The sequence below is a fragment of the Myxocyprinus asiaticus genome, chromosome 3 (assembly GCF_019703515.2).
Source record: "Myxocyprinus asiaticus isolate MX2 ecotype Aquarium Trade chromosome 3, UBuf_Myxa_2, whole genome shotgun sequence".
Lineage (NCBI taxonomy): Eukaryota > Metazoa > Chordata > Actinopteri > Cypriniformes > Catostomidae > Myxocyprinus > Myxocyprinus asiaticus.
The window spans coordinates 36,387,750-36,407,244 of record NC_059346.1 but is presented as its reverse complement, the minus strand read 5'-3'; positions in this window follow the sequence as shown (position 1 = coordinate 36,407,244).

Below are 19,495 nucleotides of genomic sequence, written 5' to 3'. Positions count from 1 at the left end.
TATATATATATATACACACACACATAACATTTAAAACATCCAAAAGCAGTAATCACCTCTCCCAAAGCATCTGCCTCCTTAGGGGGGTGTGTGCTACTCCCAAAAACAACACAGAGCAGGTGGCGCAGATGTAAATACCTATAAAACTGAGGTCTGGGGATCCCAAAATGTTGGACCAAGTTTTCAAATGATCTCAACACTCCACTTTCATATAGGTCACCGAGTGTAGCAACCCCCCTCACAATCCACTCCGGCCAGCAGAAAGGGGACTTACCGATACACAATCTTGGGTTCAGCCATATGCTCGAGGCAACATTTAAATAAGTGTCCAATTTAAACATTCTGGACACTTTAGTCCATACCGAGTATAAATGCGAAATAACGGGGTGTAACTTAACTTTTCCGATTAGTTTGATAGAGATGCTTTGTAATGGCGAAATAGGGGCAATAACTTCCTGTTCAATAGAAAACCAAGAAGGGGCTCTTTCAGGTGGAAGCGGCCAATGAGCCAAATATCTGAGACCGAATGCATAATAATAAAACAAAATCTTGGGTAGGCCTAGCCCACCTTTGTCAATCGGCCTATGTAACTTATTAAAATCCAATCTGGGATGTTTACCATTCCAAATGAAGGACTTCGCTATGCTATGAAATTGCTTGAAATAAGAGAGAGGGACATCTACAGGGAGAGACTGAAGCAGGTAGTTGAATTTTGGAATACAGTTCATTTTAATAACATTAACCTTCCCAATCATTGATAAATGTAATGAAGCCCACCTGTCCACATCGCTCAAACCTTTTTATTAAAGGGTCAAAATTAACACTAACTAAATCAGACAAATTTGCTGGGAATAAAATCCCCAAATATTTAATGCCCTGTTTGGGCCACTGGAAAGCCGTTAATGGACAGTACGCTTTCAGAGCCAAAGCTTCGGATTTAGACCAATTGACTTTGTATCCTGAAAACGTAGAAAAGGAATTAATAATTCTGTGGAGGCAAGGCATGGATCTAGTAGGTTTAGAGACAAATAATACAATATAATCTGCGTAAAGCAGAAGTTTATGCGCCACACCCCCCGCAGTCACCCCTGGAAAATCATCCTCCTTTCTTATCGCGGCTGCTAATGGTTCCAGGGCAGAGTAAAATAATCTGAAATTAATCCATTTGTTTGTAGCGCTGCTACAGGGTGTCTATAAAATTTCGACAAATTGAATTAGCCACGCCCCCTCTTTCCAACACCCTGCACTCCAAAGATCCCAGATGAGTTTTATTGAGACCCAACACGAGCAGAAACTATTGTCAAAAACAACAGAAGCAAAATAGCGCCCTCAACTGACAACTGCTATGAGCAACATGGCATAATATGCCTCAATATTTCATTGCAACTACAATACTTTGAGAATGCGCAAAATGATTGACAGGCAGAAAGCGTCATTGTCCGCGGCTGGTGGACACCTTTAGGTTTTCGGTTTACAGAATCTAGAGCTGTCACAGATCTCACTGGTGAGATATCTCAGGCCACTTATTTCGTTAATAGCTTTCAGGGAGTAGTAGCCTACCATTTTTTGCATACCTTTCCATTAAATAAATATCGCTTTCAGCACCTTTAAGCAATATCTCTCATTTGATACTCTGTTGTGCTGCACTTTATTTGACAAAAGTAACTCAACTGTTGTATTTTGGATTGCGAGGACCTGTATAAAAGTACTTTGTATGATAAAATAAATAAATAACGCAAATGTTTTAAATGATTTGTCCTATTTCTATCTTTTAAAGTTTGAATGAATTTAGACACCCTTGGAAAGCACAGAGTTTGTGAGAATATATATATAAACTCAAATGGTTCAAATTCAAAAGTCACATTCAGTATCTGGTGTGGCCACCAGCTGCATTAAGTACTGCAGTGCATCATCTCCTCATGGACTGCACCAGATTTGCCAGTTCCTGCTGTGAGATGTTACCCCAATCTTCCACCAAAGGCACTTGCAAGTTCCCGGACATTTCTGGGGGGAATGGCCCTAGCCCTCACCCGCCGATCCAACATGTCCCAGACATGCTCAATGGGATTGAGATCCGGGATCTTCGCTGGCCATGGCAGAACACTGACATTCCTGTCTTGCAGGAAATCATGCACAGAATGAGCAGTATGGCTGGTGGCATTGTCTTGCTGGAGGGTCATGTCAGGATGAGCCTGCAGGAAGGGTACCACATGAGGGAGGAGGATGTCTCCCCTGTAATGCACAGCTTTGAGATTGCCTGCAATGACAACAAGCTCAGTCCGATGATGCTGTGACACACCACCCCAGACCATGACGGACCCTCAACCTCCAAATCGATCTTGCTCCAGAGTACAGGCCTCAGTGTAACACTCATTCCTTCAACGATAAACGTGAATCCAACCATCACCCCTGGTGAGACAAAACCGCGACTCGTCAGTGAAGAGCACTTTTTGCCAGTCCTGTCTGGTCCAGCGAAGGTGGGTTTGTGCCCAAAGGTGACATTGTTGCCAGTGATGTCTGGTAAAGACCTGCCTTACAACGGCCTACAAGCCCTCAGTCCAGCCTCTCTCAGCCTATTGCGGACAGTCTGAGCACTGATGAGGGATTGTGCGTTCCTGGTGTAACTCGGGCAGTTGTTGTTGCCATCCTGTACCTGTCCCGCAGGTGTGATATTCGGATGTACCCATCCTGTGCAGGTGTTGTTACACATGGTCTGCCACTGTGAGGACGATCAGCAGTCCTTCCTGTCTCCCTGTAGCGCTGTCTTAGGTGTCTCACAGTACGGACATTGCAATTTATTGCCCTGGCCACATCTGCAGTCCTCATGCCTCCATGCAGCATGCCTAAGGCACGTTCACGCAGATGAGCAGGGACCCTGGGCATCTTTCTTTTGGTGTTTTTCAGAGTCAGTAGAAAGGTCTCTTTAATGTCCTAAGTTTTTATAACTGTGACCTTAATTGCCTACCGTCTGTAAGCTGTTAGTGTCTTAACAACCGTTCCACAAGTGCATGTTCATTAATTGTTTATGGTTCATTGAACAAGCATGGAAAACATTGTTTAAACCCTTTACAATAAAGATCTGTAAAGTTATTTGTATTTTTACAAAATTATCTTTAAAATACAGTGTCCTATTGTCTATTCTTATTGATAGACAGCCTTGACATATTGTCAGAGAGCAGATGTTTCATGACAATATAAACAACTGCAAGGACAGAGGTGAAATGTGATAAGATATAAATTTCACTACAGGCCATGTGTGTTGCTGATAAAATCAATTGCTGATTTCCTGGAGTACATTCCGTTTGCAGCCTGTCGTCCAGCAGGTGGGGCTGAATGCCTATACATCAAGGTCTGGTTATCACAAGGGTTTTTCTGTACTATGTTTTTTCTCTAATTGTTAAGGTTCGGATTCTGGTTTTAAAGCTCCACATAACAAAATCAACCTAACTACATAAGGTTACTTCAAAGAAAGTAATTTAAACGAAAGTTTAGATCATGTAGAAATAAATTCTTAAGATAATAACTACACATAGCCACTTTTTACAGTGTGTATTTGTAATATTTCTCAGTGTACCTAAAGTTAAGATGAGGTATTATAAAGACCTTAAGGAGGGGGTTTAAATTGCCATAACTGAAATATGTTGTCATCTTTTAATTACTTTGAAAATTACAACAATTTGCAAATAATTGTTTCAGTTTTTATTAGCGTGGTAGCCTCACAGTTCTTTCAGCTTTCAGCTGTATACTAAGTGCATTCCAGTGGGCTAACCTCAGTAACACTGGTTAAGAGATTTAAACATACACATTTACATGTCTTTTTCCAGCTGCATTTTTGCCCATTGGTCAGTTCAACTGACCACATAAGATAAATCATTGAAAACTAGTTCACTTCATCTGGAAAGTCTCAGTTTACAGAAAAGTATGTAAAAAGTGAATGTATTTAGGCACTTAAAACCATTTGTCTCCAAATGAATTCTAAAACTACTTGTGGTAAAAATAAATAAAAACAATTTACTATTAACAACTATCTCCCCTCTGATGACATCAATAACTTCAATCTTAAACTTCTATATACCTTAAATAGCTTCAACAAATGACAACAGATTTCAAGAAATTATGCTTATATACACTTGCTTTAATCTTCAAATGCAATCTCATGGCAATCTCCCAGTTCTGCAACAAGCAATGAAATATAGACAACATATATAGAAACCTCTCTCTCTCTCTCTGTATATATATATACAGAGAATTATATTTTCCCTTTTCATTATATGATTTTTTTTTTTTTTTTTTTTTTTTGTAATGAGTGTCAATTTGCATAGACAGATTTTTCTCTTTACCCATAAGTTTATCAAGGGAAGGCTTGTTTGTGATCATATTGACAAAACTCCCCCACATATAACCTCTTTCAGTTTATCACTGGAGTTCTGGGTTGCCTTTGTAATGGTCAAGGGGCAAAATTCCCTCCCCCACATCCCACATCCCCTCCTTCATCTATGAAATGAATATGATCATGAAAGGTGAGGAGACAACAGATATACGCCCACAGTGGTTGTTTTCAAACATCAGCTATCTCTGTATATTTGTCTTTTTATTTTAACACTAAAACTCTACATTTACCACTGCTGTTTACTGCAGAAAAGTGGTAATAAACATTTTTCCACCTGATCTAACCCTTAAAAAAATACTTTTGTTGGTGTAACTTATTGCAGTCAGGCTGATTCAGTTGTATTTAATAATATTTTTTCACTTGAACTAGACTAGTTCATTTAGATTTTTCCACATGACGCAAATGATCTTGTGGTGTTCGGGTCATTTTTGACCCATTTTTAATTTTGTATCTTGAATAAAACTTGTGTCCTTTGAGTGGCACAAGACTTGGTGACTTTTCCTCCACAAGCTATCTAAACACACATAACAAATCTGGACTTGATTCTAAGTGTCTAAGTGGTCGTAAAACAAAGTGACACTTGTGGTGTTTGGGTCTAAATTGACCTGCCATAGGAAATGAATGAGAAATACTAAAATACAGAATTTTTTTTTTAAATTATTTTTTGTCAAACAAAAATCAATAAATCAGATACAATGCAGAAAACAACCACACATAAATGAAGGGGTGAGACTATAAAACAGCCACAATGCAGAAAACACTAGCATGCACACACACATATAAGTTTGTTTGATTATACTAGTGACCTCTCATTGACTTCCATTGATTTAATATCAGGCTAATGATATTTCCTATTTCCAAATTCTAAATCACTAGATCTGACCCATTTAAGAGCTTTTATGTTTTACTGATGAGGACATTTGGCCCACACAAGTGTTGACAAACCTGTATGTATATACCAAACATACCACACAGGTCGAAGTCTGAGTCTGACCCCGTGTGACAAAGTTTATGGTGGAATTTTGGTGTTTAAAATAAATGACAGGTAACACAATAATTACAAAAGTATTTTCTTTGTAACGCAATCAGATTTGACTGTGGCGCATTGTCATGTTTGACAGCATATTGGAGCATCATTACAAAATCTGACACTTCAACACAAGTGGTTTAGAAAACACTGCTACAATTTGACAAAAAATCGTTTTTTATTATGTCAAAATATATATCCAATGCGTAACTTGTGATAATATCTAGAAATTAAGTTTGTTACAACATTGGCTTATAGAGATCAGCCAATGCGTGGAGCACTGGAGCCATCTACTTAACATAGTTGTAATTTCATTTAATTATTGGTTTTTATTCCAGCAGGTGTCACCAGAGACCCACAATACATGACAAATTGTGATGTTTTGACACTCTTTCAATTGACTGAAATGAAAGTTTTTACTGAAGTGAAGATAACACAAAATGTGCTTATTTTATATGAATATGAATTATGTAATTTAGTAATTTAGAGCTAAATAAGGTCTAAATACCATAAAATCCCCCCAACCAAAATGCACAACTTTAGTGTTTTTACTTTAGTAAAATTAGTGTTTTTACATAACTTTAAAAAGAAAGGAAAATATTGCACATATATGTTCGGGTCATTTCTGACCTGTGAACACCATGAGTGTGTCTCACAAACGAACACCACACAAGGGTTAAGGAAGGTTTAATAATCAAATATATTTTATATGTGTTGGCTGAACTGGCAATTGAGTCTGTTTGGCATCACAGCAACATTTCTAGTTTTTTTCTCAACATAATATTTGTTAGTTTGACAGCTTCAACAAAGAACCATTTGCACATTTCAATGAAACTTGTGATACCATAATTTAAAATTAAAGAGTTGGCTGATGTAACACATACCAGAATAAATAGTATATCAAGCGAACAATGATTGTTTTGACTTATAGAAAACTGTCAGAGTGCCAGCATGGATTATCCAACTCCATCCTCTGAATCAAATAACCATTCACATTAGGCCAATATTGTTCTGGTGTAACAGGTGTACACAGTGTTATGACACATTGGCATGTAAAACAGTTCATTCTAATTCGATTAAATACAAATCTTAAATAAACGACTCATGATTGATAGACTGTTACGCATTACATGATGTTGAGTACAACATGTTCTAGTGAAAACAGAAAGACTGCATTTAGATTGAATCTTTGTTCGACTTGACAAATACAAGGTTAGCCAACATATTTGTGATTGATGAGGTTTAAGTGTGTAGGCATACAAGTCCATGACCTGGGTAAACCACCCATGGCATCTAATTACCCAGCCTTTCCCACTTGAGCAACCTGTCATAAGAAACGCTCACACATACAGGCACATAAAGACCTGCCACAGGAAAAACACACATACAGGCACACAAACATCTTAGCCTTTATAAACCTTAGCTCATATTATTGGCAGTACTAGACAGAGACAAGACCCCAATTACTGCTGAAATCAAAGTTGCTACCATTAAAGCTGCAGTGGAAGTGTGTGAAAACTTAGAGTACTGGAGTGGCTTGTTAGTCCACTTAGTGCTCGTCCATTGGGACTCTCCCTTTCAAATACCTGTCTCTCTGAGCATTGTTATTCAAACGGAAAATCGAAATGCCCAATGTTGCTCTGGTCATTCTAGCAAGCACAGATCATGTTGTGGGCAATGGTTAACAGTAAATTGTAATTTAGGGTCAAGTTCAGTGAGAACACCACTTACGTGTTTGCCTCATAGTTTTGGACATCGTGGGCATCGTCACATGTTAATTAATTATAAAAACTTTAGACAAAGTTAACTAATTGTGTAGACTGACAGACAGAACACCCTAAATTAATTTGCGCCATCTGTTGAGTTGAGTAAAAAAAGATTAATGACCAGCTTACTATAAATCATATTAAGCTCTGCCCTTAAATCGGACTAATCCCAAACCTTTTCGTAAAAGGTCATGTCATCTGATGCATTCCAAAAAAAAAAAAAAAAAAGAAAAAGAAAAAAGAAAAAGAAAGAAAAAAAGGAAATAAAAAGCACGAAACATTGATATTAACACAATACATTTATTAATACTTAAAGAAAGGCATGCAAGAGACATTTTACACTGGCTTGAAAGAGCATAGCTACAGTCTTACAAGATTTGACATATTTTTAGACAGATGCCGGGTGGTTTGTAATCTTGCTTTAGGAATTAATGCATTGGAATAAGATGCTTAAGTGTCTCATGTTTAACAACAGATGCATTAAAGATTTTCTTTATACCTATCAGACATTCATTCATCCTCCAAGTTAAGCATAAACAAAAACAAAACATGCCCTAAACATACCAAACATGGCTTTAAGCTTAAACCACAGGGATTATAAAGGCTAGTAGGTTCGGAAGGTTATCTTAACTTTCCAAATTCCTGAGGAGACCGGGGTTGAATTGTGCCAGCAAACCACAACACAAGGCACAGATTGTGGGGCTGGTTGGTTGGCACAGAGAAGCAATACACTCAGCTCACATTATTCTCACATTTATTTTTATGATTAATAAGATTTATTTATGTCATATATTTTATGGTATATGAATCATACAATCTTTTATCATTGTTTTGTCTGTATGTTAAAAAATTGGAAGTTGTCCTCACCTTGACAAATCGCTTAAATCTTTTGATATCACTGTACATTTTTGTGACAGCCAGGGGCAGAGCTAGGGGGTGGCCAGGGGTGGCTGTGGCCACCATGGACTGAAGCCTGGCCACCCCATTGGCAATTGCGGTTTTGGTCATTTTTTTCTTGGGCACAATTTAGTTAGTCTTTCTACACCAGCAACCACCATACCACCCCCCACGTCCGACGATACCACCATCCTCCACTCCGCCCCTGGTGACAACATCCATTAATGTGACAATTATATGACATGCAACCAACACCGGCCTCCCCTGATGGTTTTAGTTGTACTGTATTTGAGTTTAAACATGTTTATTTGTTTTATTTGTTTTTCAATGTACATTTTTAGTGATTCATAGGCATATCACAAAGAAAAAAACACAACATATATACATTGAATCACATTTAACATTTAACCCCCACAGTCACCTGCTCCTCCGACTTTCATCCCCTTAAAATAACCTGCCTACCAATCATAACACTGGTCAGAACCCAATTTTTTATGTGTTTATCCTCCAAATTTATGACCGCCCCATCTTCCAATATACAGAGTCTGGGGAAAAAAGAAATTTGAGTCCCCAACACGTCACACGCAAAACTCTGGACCTTCAACCAAAATTCTTGGATCTTACCACACGCCCAAAAAACATGGGTTGTGTCTCCATTTTCTTATTGCCATTGCCGGCAGGTGGGTGTGTCTTTAAGACCAAGCCTATGCAATCTAGAGGGGGTCCAATAGAATCTATGTAAAATCATGAATTGCATAAGGTGCACCCTTGCATCTCTAGATGCAGACTTGACGTTTTTTAGAATCCTAGCCCACACTCCCTCCTCCAATACCAAGTTCAAATCTTTCTCCCATACTCTCTTGATAGAAGTTAAAGCTCTGACCCCCAGACTCTGAATTAGCAGGGAGTAATACACTGATGCCTCTGCCACTTTAGGGATGTGTGTGCTACTCCCAAAAACAATACAGAGCAGGTGGTGCAGCTGTAAATACCTATAAAACTGAGATCTGGGAATCCCAAAATGTTGAACCAAATTTTCAAAAGATCTCAACACTTCACTCTCATTTATGTCACCGAGTGTAGTAACCCCCCACACAATCCACTCTAACCAGCAGAAAGGGGACCTATTAATACACTATTTAGGGTTCAGCCATATGCTTGAGGCAACATTTAAATAAATGTCTGAATTAAACACTCTGGACACTTTTATACAGACCGAGTGCAAATGCGAGATAACGGGATGTAACATAACTTCTCCGATTAGTTTGATAGAAAGGCTTTGCAATGGCAAAATAGGGGCAAGAATTTCCTGTTCAATACAAAACCAGGGTGGGGCTCTCTCAGGTGGAAGTGACCAATGAGCCAAATGTCTGAGACCGAATGCATAATAATAAAATAAAATCTTGGGTAGGCCTAGCCCATCTTTGTCAATCAGCCTATGTAATTTATTAGAATGTATTCTGGGACGTTTACCATTCCAAAGGATGGACTTTGCTATGCTATCAAATTGCTTGAAATAAGAGAGGGGGACATCTACAGGGAGAGATTGTAACAGGTAGTTAAATTTTGGAATACAATTCATTTTAATAACATTAACATTCCCAATCATAGATAAATTTAATGAAGCCCACCTGCCCACATTGCTTGAAAACCTTTTAATTAAGGGGTCAAAATTAACTCTGTTTGGGCCACTGGAATGCGCCTGGCTGGAAAGCCATTACTGGGCAGTATGCTGTCAGAGCCAAAGCTTCAGATTTAGACCAATTGACTCTGTATCCTGAGAACTTAGAAAAGGAATTAATAATTTACTGGAGGCAAGGCATAGATCTAATGGGGTAGGAGACGAATAATAAAATATAATCTGCGTAAAGCAAAAGCTTATGCGCCATACCTCCCACCACCACCCCTGGAAAATCATCTTCCCTTCTTATTGCGGCTGCTAATGGTTCCAGGGCAAGACAGAACAATAATGGGGAAAGAGGGCAACCCTGCCGGGTGCCCCTATCCAGAGTAAAATAATCTGAAATTAATCCATTTGTTTGTACCGCCACTACCGGGTGTCTATAAAGTAACTTGATCCATCCAATAAAAGTGTTCCCGAACCTGTATATTTCCAAAATCTTAGACTTCTTAAAAAAGATATTCCCATTCTGCCATATCAAAAGCCTTTTCAGCGTTAAGTGAGATGGCCGTGGCCAGAGTCTGATCATTCGCCACTGACCACATAATATTGATGAGATGCCTAATGTTATCAGAGGAGCTGCAGCCCCGAATAAACCCCACCTGATCTCTATGTATAAGAAATGTCATAACTTTACTTAATCGGTTAGCCAGAATTTTTGTCAATATTTTAACATCTAGCTGGATCAGGAAAATTGGACAATAACTCTTACACTCGCTTGGATCTTTGTCCTTTTTAAGAATCAGACTGATCCGGACTTGTGTCATGATTGGCGGAAGCTTTCCATTCTTTAATGATTCCGTATAAACTTCTAGCAAAAGTGGAGCCAGTTCTGTAGCATAAGATCTAAAAAATTCAGTGGCAAAGCCATCTGGCCCCGGAGCCTTGCCTGTAGGCAAGGCCTTAATTATCCTCCAAGGTTATCTCAGAATCAAGAGAATTATTTTGCTCATTTGTCAGTTTAGGGAGTTTTAATGGTTCCGAAGATGCGGAACTATAGAGATCAAGATAGAATTCTTTAAAAGCATTAGTAATATCAATGGCTGAGGTAAATATTTCACCACCAGTAGATTTCACTGAGGGAATGGTAGAAAAAGACTCTCTCTGCTTTATATATCTAGCCAAAAGCTTCCCTGCTTTGTCCCCCGACTCAAAATATGACTGTCTTGCCCTGAATAGCCAAAACTCCACCTTAACAGGCCATCAGACGACATTCGGCACTTCAAATCTGCCTCTGCACTTTTAATATTCCCTTCCAACTTCACGAGTTCTCGTGCTTTGGATTTTTTTGATGAATGAGGCATACTGTATGATCCGACCCCTAAGAACCTCCTTAAGTGCCTCCAAAGCCACACCCACAGAGGATACTGAGGACCAGTTGGTCTCCATATAAACATTGATTTCAGCCTTTAGCATTTGTTGGAATTCAGGATTTTGCAAAAGGGATACATTAAAGTGCCAACTATATGATTTCTTTTTCTCCGTATGTGGCAACACCTCTAAACTCACCAGGGCGTGATCTGAGACTAAAATGACATAGATATAAAAAAAAAATAATCTATTCTAGAATAAGTCTTATGGACTGATGAAAAAAATGTGTAGTCCCTACCAGATATATATATATATATATATATATATATATATATATATATATATACATATATAAGACCAATATTTTTACACATCCTGTAAAGCGTCACTGTTGCTCTAGGGGGCTTACACACTTTTGCTTCACTATGATCAAGTCTCCTCCCAATATTATATCATGAAGGGTGCCAGCAGCTTGCAACATCCCTTCAAGATCTATAAAAAAGCCCTGATCATCAGCGTTAGGTGCGTAAATATTAGCCAAAATCAACCTTTGCCCCTGAATTTCTGCTAAAACAATAATGACTCTTCCTAATTTATCTTTAATCTGTTTGAGACATCTGAATTGTAGATGTTTACTTATCAATGTAATGAGTCCCCTGCTCTTACTTGAGCCAGTCCTAAAGAAAACATGTCCACCCCATATCTTCCCAAATTTTTCAGCTTCCTGCGGGGAAAAGACGCATTTTTATACACTATATTATATTTCTTACGATTAAGATAAAGAAATAACCTTCCTTCTTTTTATGGGGTGCCTCAACCCATTCACATTCCATGTGGAGAGAGACAATCTACTCATATTAACATCTGATATTTTGACATATTAGAAAAAATAGATTGTGTGTCAAAAATAAAATGATAAAGACCACATTCCAACATTAGTGCAACAATCAAATTCCGAACTTGAACAAAAAACACAGAAAAAAGAAAAACGTGCGCATTAACCGTACGCACGACAGCGCCAACCGGCGTCCATCCCTCTAAACTCAAACAGTACATGTACACCCGCAACAACTTTGCCTTCGGATTGCTCAAGTCCGGTGCTTCTATACAAATTTTGTGAGACAGAATTACACAACAGAAATAATCTATAAAACAAACCTCCAGCCAATAGGAGGCATAAGCACAAAGAACGTGTAGATTCATCCACATAACTGCTCCGAAGGTGTGTTCCTCCACAAAACAAACTCCAGCCGCTAGGCGGAACCAGCACAAAAAGAATCAAAAAAGGCACCCAGTTTCCTCAGACAGTCAAGTGAATGTTCAGCGAGTCAGGCCCACTCGGCTGTTACATGAGTGTAACAGATGCCTTAATCACTCCAATGTTTTGCAAGAAATATTCCACAAAACAAACTCCAACCAACAGGAGGCATAAGCACAAAGAATGTGCAGATTCATCCACAAACTGTCCCGAAGGAGTGCTATCCCACAAAACAAACTCACAGCAAAAAAAGAAACAAAGAGGGTGCTCAGTTTCCTCGGACAGTTAAGTGAATGTTCAGTGAATCATGCCCACTTGGATATAGGAAATATCACACAATGACCTATTCACTCCATTGACTTTATGATGGACATCACTTGCTGTGGGTATGTAAATATTTTCTTAGTATTTATTCTCAATTTAGCCGGGAACATCAGTGCAAAAGCAACCTTCCATTGATTCCTCACCTCGCATAACACGAGATCTTTATCAGATGATCTCAGAAATTTAGCCAGAATTGATCGGGGCGGATCAATCTCCCTCAGTGAATCTCCGAGCCAGAACTCTGTGAGCTTGCTCGATTTCCAGCTTATGGCCTGTTATGTCGAGCAGACTCGGGAAGAGCTCATCCAGAAATTTCACCATATCTCGACCTGCTTCGTCTTCAGGAATTCCAACCATTTGGACGTTGTTTCGCCGGCTACGATTCTCCAAGTCTTCCAAATGTTCCCAGACATGCTCCAAGTCTATCTTGGTCGTTAGCAGATTAGCAGCTAATTCCCCCTCCAATGACTCCAGATAATCGATCCATTTCTTAACATCTGCCATTCTTGTAACCATCTCAGTGAATTTCGTCACCATGGCAGTGATCGATCGACATATTACAGCAAGATCCTCCAAGTCAGCAATGACCTTCGCCAGCATTGCTGACATGTTCAACAGATGACGATGAATCTCTTTCACCGCACTGTCCAAATTGAGTCCCGGGCTTGCAGCCTCCTCAGGGGCTTCAGCTTGAGCACTTAAGTGTCTTTTAATGTCTCCAGAGCCCGATGATTTTTAATTCTTTGACATATTGTCTTCCTAGAACACTCAAGAATCTGAGTGTATTGAATCTCATCGGTTTATGATATAAAATGTATTAAAACTAGCAATGTGCACAGAGCTCACCATTCACATGTCCGACACTCGCATGGTGCCTCACGACTCCCGTTTAAACATGTTTATTAAATGTTAACTGATATTATGTGCATTACAGTGGGGGGAATATGTTTTTGTTTGTTCTTAGCACTTTCATACCTATACACTTCAGCTGCTGAAAACCAAATATCGCTGGTGATAAAACCACCATTACTATGGTGGTACCATGCTCTTTTTGTAATTCAGAAGGGCAGTAATGTTGCACAGGACTCTCCATTTGTAAGGCAAAACAGAAAAATAAGCAAAAGACTAGCATGGGGCAGCTGTGTTTGTTGGGATGACAGCATGTTAGAAGCAGCACATTCATCATTGTGCCACATAGCTTTGGCTCGGCTTTGTGTATTTTGGTGAATTTGCATTCTAAATGTTTCATATTATCTTCACAAAGGCAGGTGCAGGCCAGAGTTTGAAGGATTCGAACACCTAGTCTCACAACAAGCAGACCGACAAAGGAGACGTTGCAAAGTATTCATTGATTTATCTCTGTTGATTTGGCATCCAGAAACAACTTGATATTCATTGGCTCATGATGTGAAGCATGACAATCCAGATGACGCAAAATGGAAAGCAGAGTTATACATACAAATATCCACACTGACAACATCAACAGATTTTTCTCTTTGTTTCAAGCTAATGTTTGGATTGCGCTAAACAGCATCTGACTTTTCTCAATAAGGCATGAAAATCTTTTTTTGCATTGTTGAGCTGCAGTAATGCTTTGATAACTACTCAGTGCAACACACGTCAATGATACATTCAAAGCTATTTTTATGAACCTACTTTCTGATCTTATAGATTTGAAATCAGATAAGCATTTAACTTTTTTTTTTTTTTTTTTTTATAAATTTATTTATTTATGTGAAAGGGATCAATACAGTCACAAGGAGAATCACGCTGGAAAGAAGGAATGGTGTTTCAAAAAGATGTTTATTTAGTCAGCGCAAATTAATAGTCCCCTATCAATTCAGTCAGAATGCTACGTTATCCCTGACGCTATGGGGTTACCTCCGCAGGCGTAGCCAATATCTGAAACTCTTTAAAATGTCACCAATTTTAATTGGCAGAGAGCACTTTGTGCTCCGTCTCCCTTGTGCGCGTAGTAGTATATAACAGCGGTGCACAGCGCTATCTCTTCAGAATTTTGTCCTTCAGGGAGCCGATAATCTCTCTCTCGTACTCTGCATGGAAAATTAGATTTTTCTTCTACAAGAATCGGCGTCAAGATTTGCACCTCTCTCACAGCGGGTGGATCAGAGTTTCTTCTACCCCCTGCGGTGCTCTGGTGATAGCGGATACTAAACCTTCACCGTTGAACAGCAGTGTTGGAATTTTTCCTCCTGTGGACAGTGGGTGGACGAGACATCTTCACCTCTTTTACTGCATCACAGTGCTGGGATTATTCTATGGCCCGTGGGCCTCAACTGAAAGTATGTTTTGGATTATTTATTTATTGGATTGGATTGTATTTTTTCTCTAGCGTGTAACATAAGTGCTACAGCCTGATTGTGTTTGTATGTATCTGTATACTGTGCACAATCTAAAAGAGCAGTTTACTTAACAATATCTTTTTAAAGATAGCATTTCGTAAATATTTTCCATCGTGTGAACGGTATATCCCCTTATCCAATGGGCACGAGCACTGTGTCCTCTGCCTGGGTCAAGCTAATGCAGAGGCAGCGCTCAGTGGGTCAGATTGCACTCACTGCGAGTGCATGAGACTCAAAACACTGCGCTCTCGGCTCTCCCTCTTTCTGAGGGATGAGTCCGGTCCCTTCCCCTCCCACCATGCTCCTTCTGTAGCTCCCGAGGGACCACACGAGGGAGACGTGCGAGGACGGGATGAGCTGGATGAGTTTGAGGAGGAGATTTCCCCGGCACAAGCCTCGCATGTCTCCTCACCTCATCCGCAAGCGTTTTTGCCTGTGGAGTATGTCCATGATGGCTCCATTACATTCGGAACTCACTCTGAGGATATGGTGTCGGAAAACCGAATTGTTTTTCTGAAACCGAACTGTTTCAGGTGCTCGCTTGGGCGTTCGAGAACCTCAAATTGGATTAGCCCACTCCTGGTGCACCTGAGTGTTCTTGACTAGACAATCGGTTCTATCCGAGCCAGCGCGACTCTGTGTTCCACTGCCCGATGCCGTTCTTCCCCGAGCTGCATGAAGAGCTCATGAAGACGTGGCGTTCGCCATACTCGGCACGAACACTCGTATCAGGAACCGCAGCCTTCACAATGTTGGACCGCACTGAGGAACGAGAATATATGTTGATACCCCTGGTTGAAGAGGCAGTAGCGGCCCACCTGTGCCCCTCCTCAACCCCGGTGTGGAAATCCAGGCCTGCTCACCCGTCCAGGCCCTGTAGGACAACGTCCACTCTACTGGACAAGGCCTGCAGTTCGGCGGGTCAGGCTGGCTCGGCTTTGCACACCATGGCGGTGCTGCAAGCCTACCAGGCTGACCTGCTGAGAGAAATGGACATGAGCAGACCAGATCCTGAGTCCTTCAAGGAGCTGCGCTGTGCCACTGACATGGCTCTCTGGGCTACCAAGATCACCGCCCAAGCCATCGGCAGATCCATGGGTAGCCTGGTGTCCGCTGATCGCCATCTCTGGCTTAATTTGTCAGAGATGCATGACAGGGACAAAACCGTGCTGTTAGATGCCCCGGTGTCTCAACAGGGTCTGTTTGGTGACAGCATTAGTGCTTTCACCGAAAGGTTTCAGGTGCCACAGAAATAGTTGCAGGCCTATAAACACCTCCTGTCGAGGGGGTGGGGGGGTGGGGGGGTGCACACCCAGCGGTGTTCGCGTTATGAATTACCTCGACGACTGGTTGCTCTTAGCACAGTAAAAGGAACAAGCTTGTAAACACAGAGATCTGTTACTTGCACATTTGGGACTGAAAGTCAACTGGTCGAAGAGCATGTTAATGCCCAGCCATCAGATTTCATTCCTGGGCATGAATCTCAACTCAGTATCTATGACGGTGTGCCTGTCAGAAGAACGTGTTCATTCCATTCACCGGTGTTTGAACATTTTCAAGCTGGGAAAAACGTTTCCATTGAAACTTTTTCAACGAGCCCTGGGCCTCATGGCCTCTGCAACAGGGACTACTGCGGATGACCTGTCTAGACCACTTCAGCGCTGGCTCAGATTGAAGGTACCCCATCATTCATGGCAACACGGCCGCTTACGTCTTTTGATGACGTGCTGCTGTCTAGCTGTGCTAACCATTTGGAAAACGCCCACATTCTATCAAATGGGCGTGGCACTCGGTCAAGTGTCCAGATGCAAAGTGGTAACGACGGATGCGTCAATCACGGGCTGGAGCCCTGTGCGATGGGCACCCAGCTTTTGGCACCTGGACAGGTGCTCAAGCGACCTAGTTCCAGACACATAAATTGTCTGGAACTACTCGCTGTATTTCTAGCATTAGAATCCCTTCTCCTCGGGTGCGAGAAACATCTGCTATCGATACGTGCGATGCACCTAATTTGTGCTGCAGATTTCTTTCATGACAGTTATAAAAGGAGAATGGAAGAGTCACGTAACGCCATGCGAGGATCGGATGTGTGAACGGCGTGCTCTGCACACTTTGCTAGTTTTAATACTTTTAATGACATAAACCGGTGAGATTCGATACACTCTGTTCCATAACTGTTCTAGGAGGACAATATGTCAAAGAATTCTAAATCCTCAGGCTCTGGAGACATTAAAAGACACTTACATTCTCAAGTTGACGCCCCCGAGCAGGCCGCAAGCCTGGGAGTCGACTTGGTCGGGGAGGTGCGGGAAATGAGGCGGGAGAGGCTGAACATGTCGGCAATGCCGACAAAGGTCATTGCTGACTTGGAGGATCATACTGTGATATGCCGAACGATCACTGCCATGGAGGTGAAATTCACTGATGTGGTTACAAGAGTGGGGGATGTCGAGAAACGGATCGATTACCTGGAGTCATCAGAGAGAGAATTATCTGCTAATCTGCTAGCAACCAAGGTGGATTTGGAGCGTGTCTGGGAGAAGTTGGAGGACATGGAGAACCGTAGCCTGCGGAATGACATCCTTATTGTCTGAGTTCCTGAGGGAGCAGAGGGACAGGGTATATTGAAGTTTCTGGATGGGCTCTTTCTGAATCTGCTCGACATAGTAGGCCGTAAGCTGGAAATCAAGTGAGCTCACAAGGTTCCTGCTCAGCGACCCGTGGAGGGAGACAGGTCCCGATCAATTTTGGCCAAATTTCTGAGATCATCCGATAAAAATCTTGTGTTACACGAGGCGAGGAGTAAAGGAAGGCTTTCTTGGAGGAACCATAGCATTTTCTTGTTCCCAGACTTTGTGAATTCGACAAGAGAGAAACGTGATCGATTCAAGAAATGCAAGAAACTTTTACATCAATGGAAGGTTGCTTTTGCACTGATAATCCTGGCCAAATTGAGAATAGATGCTAAGGATGGCCGTAAAACATTCACATGCCCAAAGCAAGCGATGTTCTTCATAAAGTCAATGGAGTGAGTAAGTCATCTTGATGTACTCACGTTGCAGCCGAGTAGGCCGGCTCACTGACCATTCGCTTGACTGTTTGACGAATCTGCACACTTTTTTTGTGCTAGTTCCGCCTAGCGGCTGGAGCTTATTCTGTAGAGTAACACACATTCAGGACAGTTTTATGGATGAATCTACATGCTCTTTGTGCTTATTCCGCCTATTGGTTGGAGTTTGTTTTATAGATTATCGTTTGTGTGTAATTCTGTCTCACAAAATTTGTATAGAAACACCGGACTTGAGCAATCTGACGACAAAGTTGTCACGGGGGTTGGAGTAAAAGCTCATTCCACTAGAGGCATGGCAACTTCATGGGCATTGTCTAATGGTGTTTCCCTTGAAGACATCTGCCTGGCTGAATGTTGGGCTTCCCCTAACACTTTTGCCAGATTTAACAACCTGGATGACTCCTCTTTCTCTTCCCAGGTGCTTAATGTGAAGAAGGGTTAAACTATGTATCCTGCTGCTTACTACAAGTTTAATCATTCATTTATTATGGGTCATCCCATAAACCGCAGTTAGCAGTCACTTTATATACGTTTTCACTACCCATTTGGCTAGTCCCTTATTTATACTTATTCACACATGATAACCGAACCGGCTAGCGTTATCGCCATGTATATCCATCCATTCATCATTCTATGCCTCCCTTCTCATTGCGATGCGAAGAGGAGACTCTGTTGATGCTTTTCGCTACCCATTGGCTAGTAGGCATCGTTACGCGTGTGAACCAGTAGCACAGCGTGATGGTATACATTCCCCATAGCGTCAGCTATGATGAAGCATTCTGACTGAATTGATAGGGAACGATAAGGTTACGACTGTAACCTTGGTTCCCTGAAATGAGGGAATGAATACTGCGTAAGCTGGTGGCGCTACTGAATCTTTGCTACAAGGGTTGATTATCGCTTGCACCCTTCAGTCAAATTTTCTGAAGAGATAGCACTGTGCACCACTGTTATATACGCCTGCTAGGTGCGTGATTGAGGCGAAGCACAAAGCGCTATATGCCAATTAAAATTGGCGAGATTTTAAAGAGTTTCAGAGATTGGCTATGCCTGCGGGGTTAATGACGCAGCATTCATTCCCTTATTTCAGGGAACCATGGTTACAGTCGTAACCTTATCATTTCAAAAGTGAACAAAACCAAGGTTACATAAAAATAAATAAATAAATAAATAAACATTCTAAAAGCTAAACAGTTTTTGGTAACAAGAGCTGTACCTAATCCCCTCCCTAAACTATGCAGGCCAGATTCCTTGCACTCAAACAGTGCTAACAACCTTGTTCCATGTGCTCAGACACTCTTCGTCCATTTTGCTTTTCCCCATAGTGGTGGCTGGCTTAAATAAAAATTTCCTGCATTTTCTAATTGGACCACCATACTATTATTTTAAATAAAATCATTCCCCACCT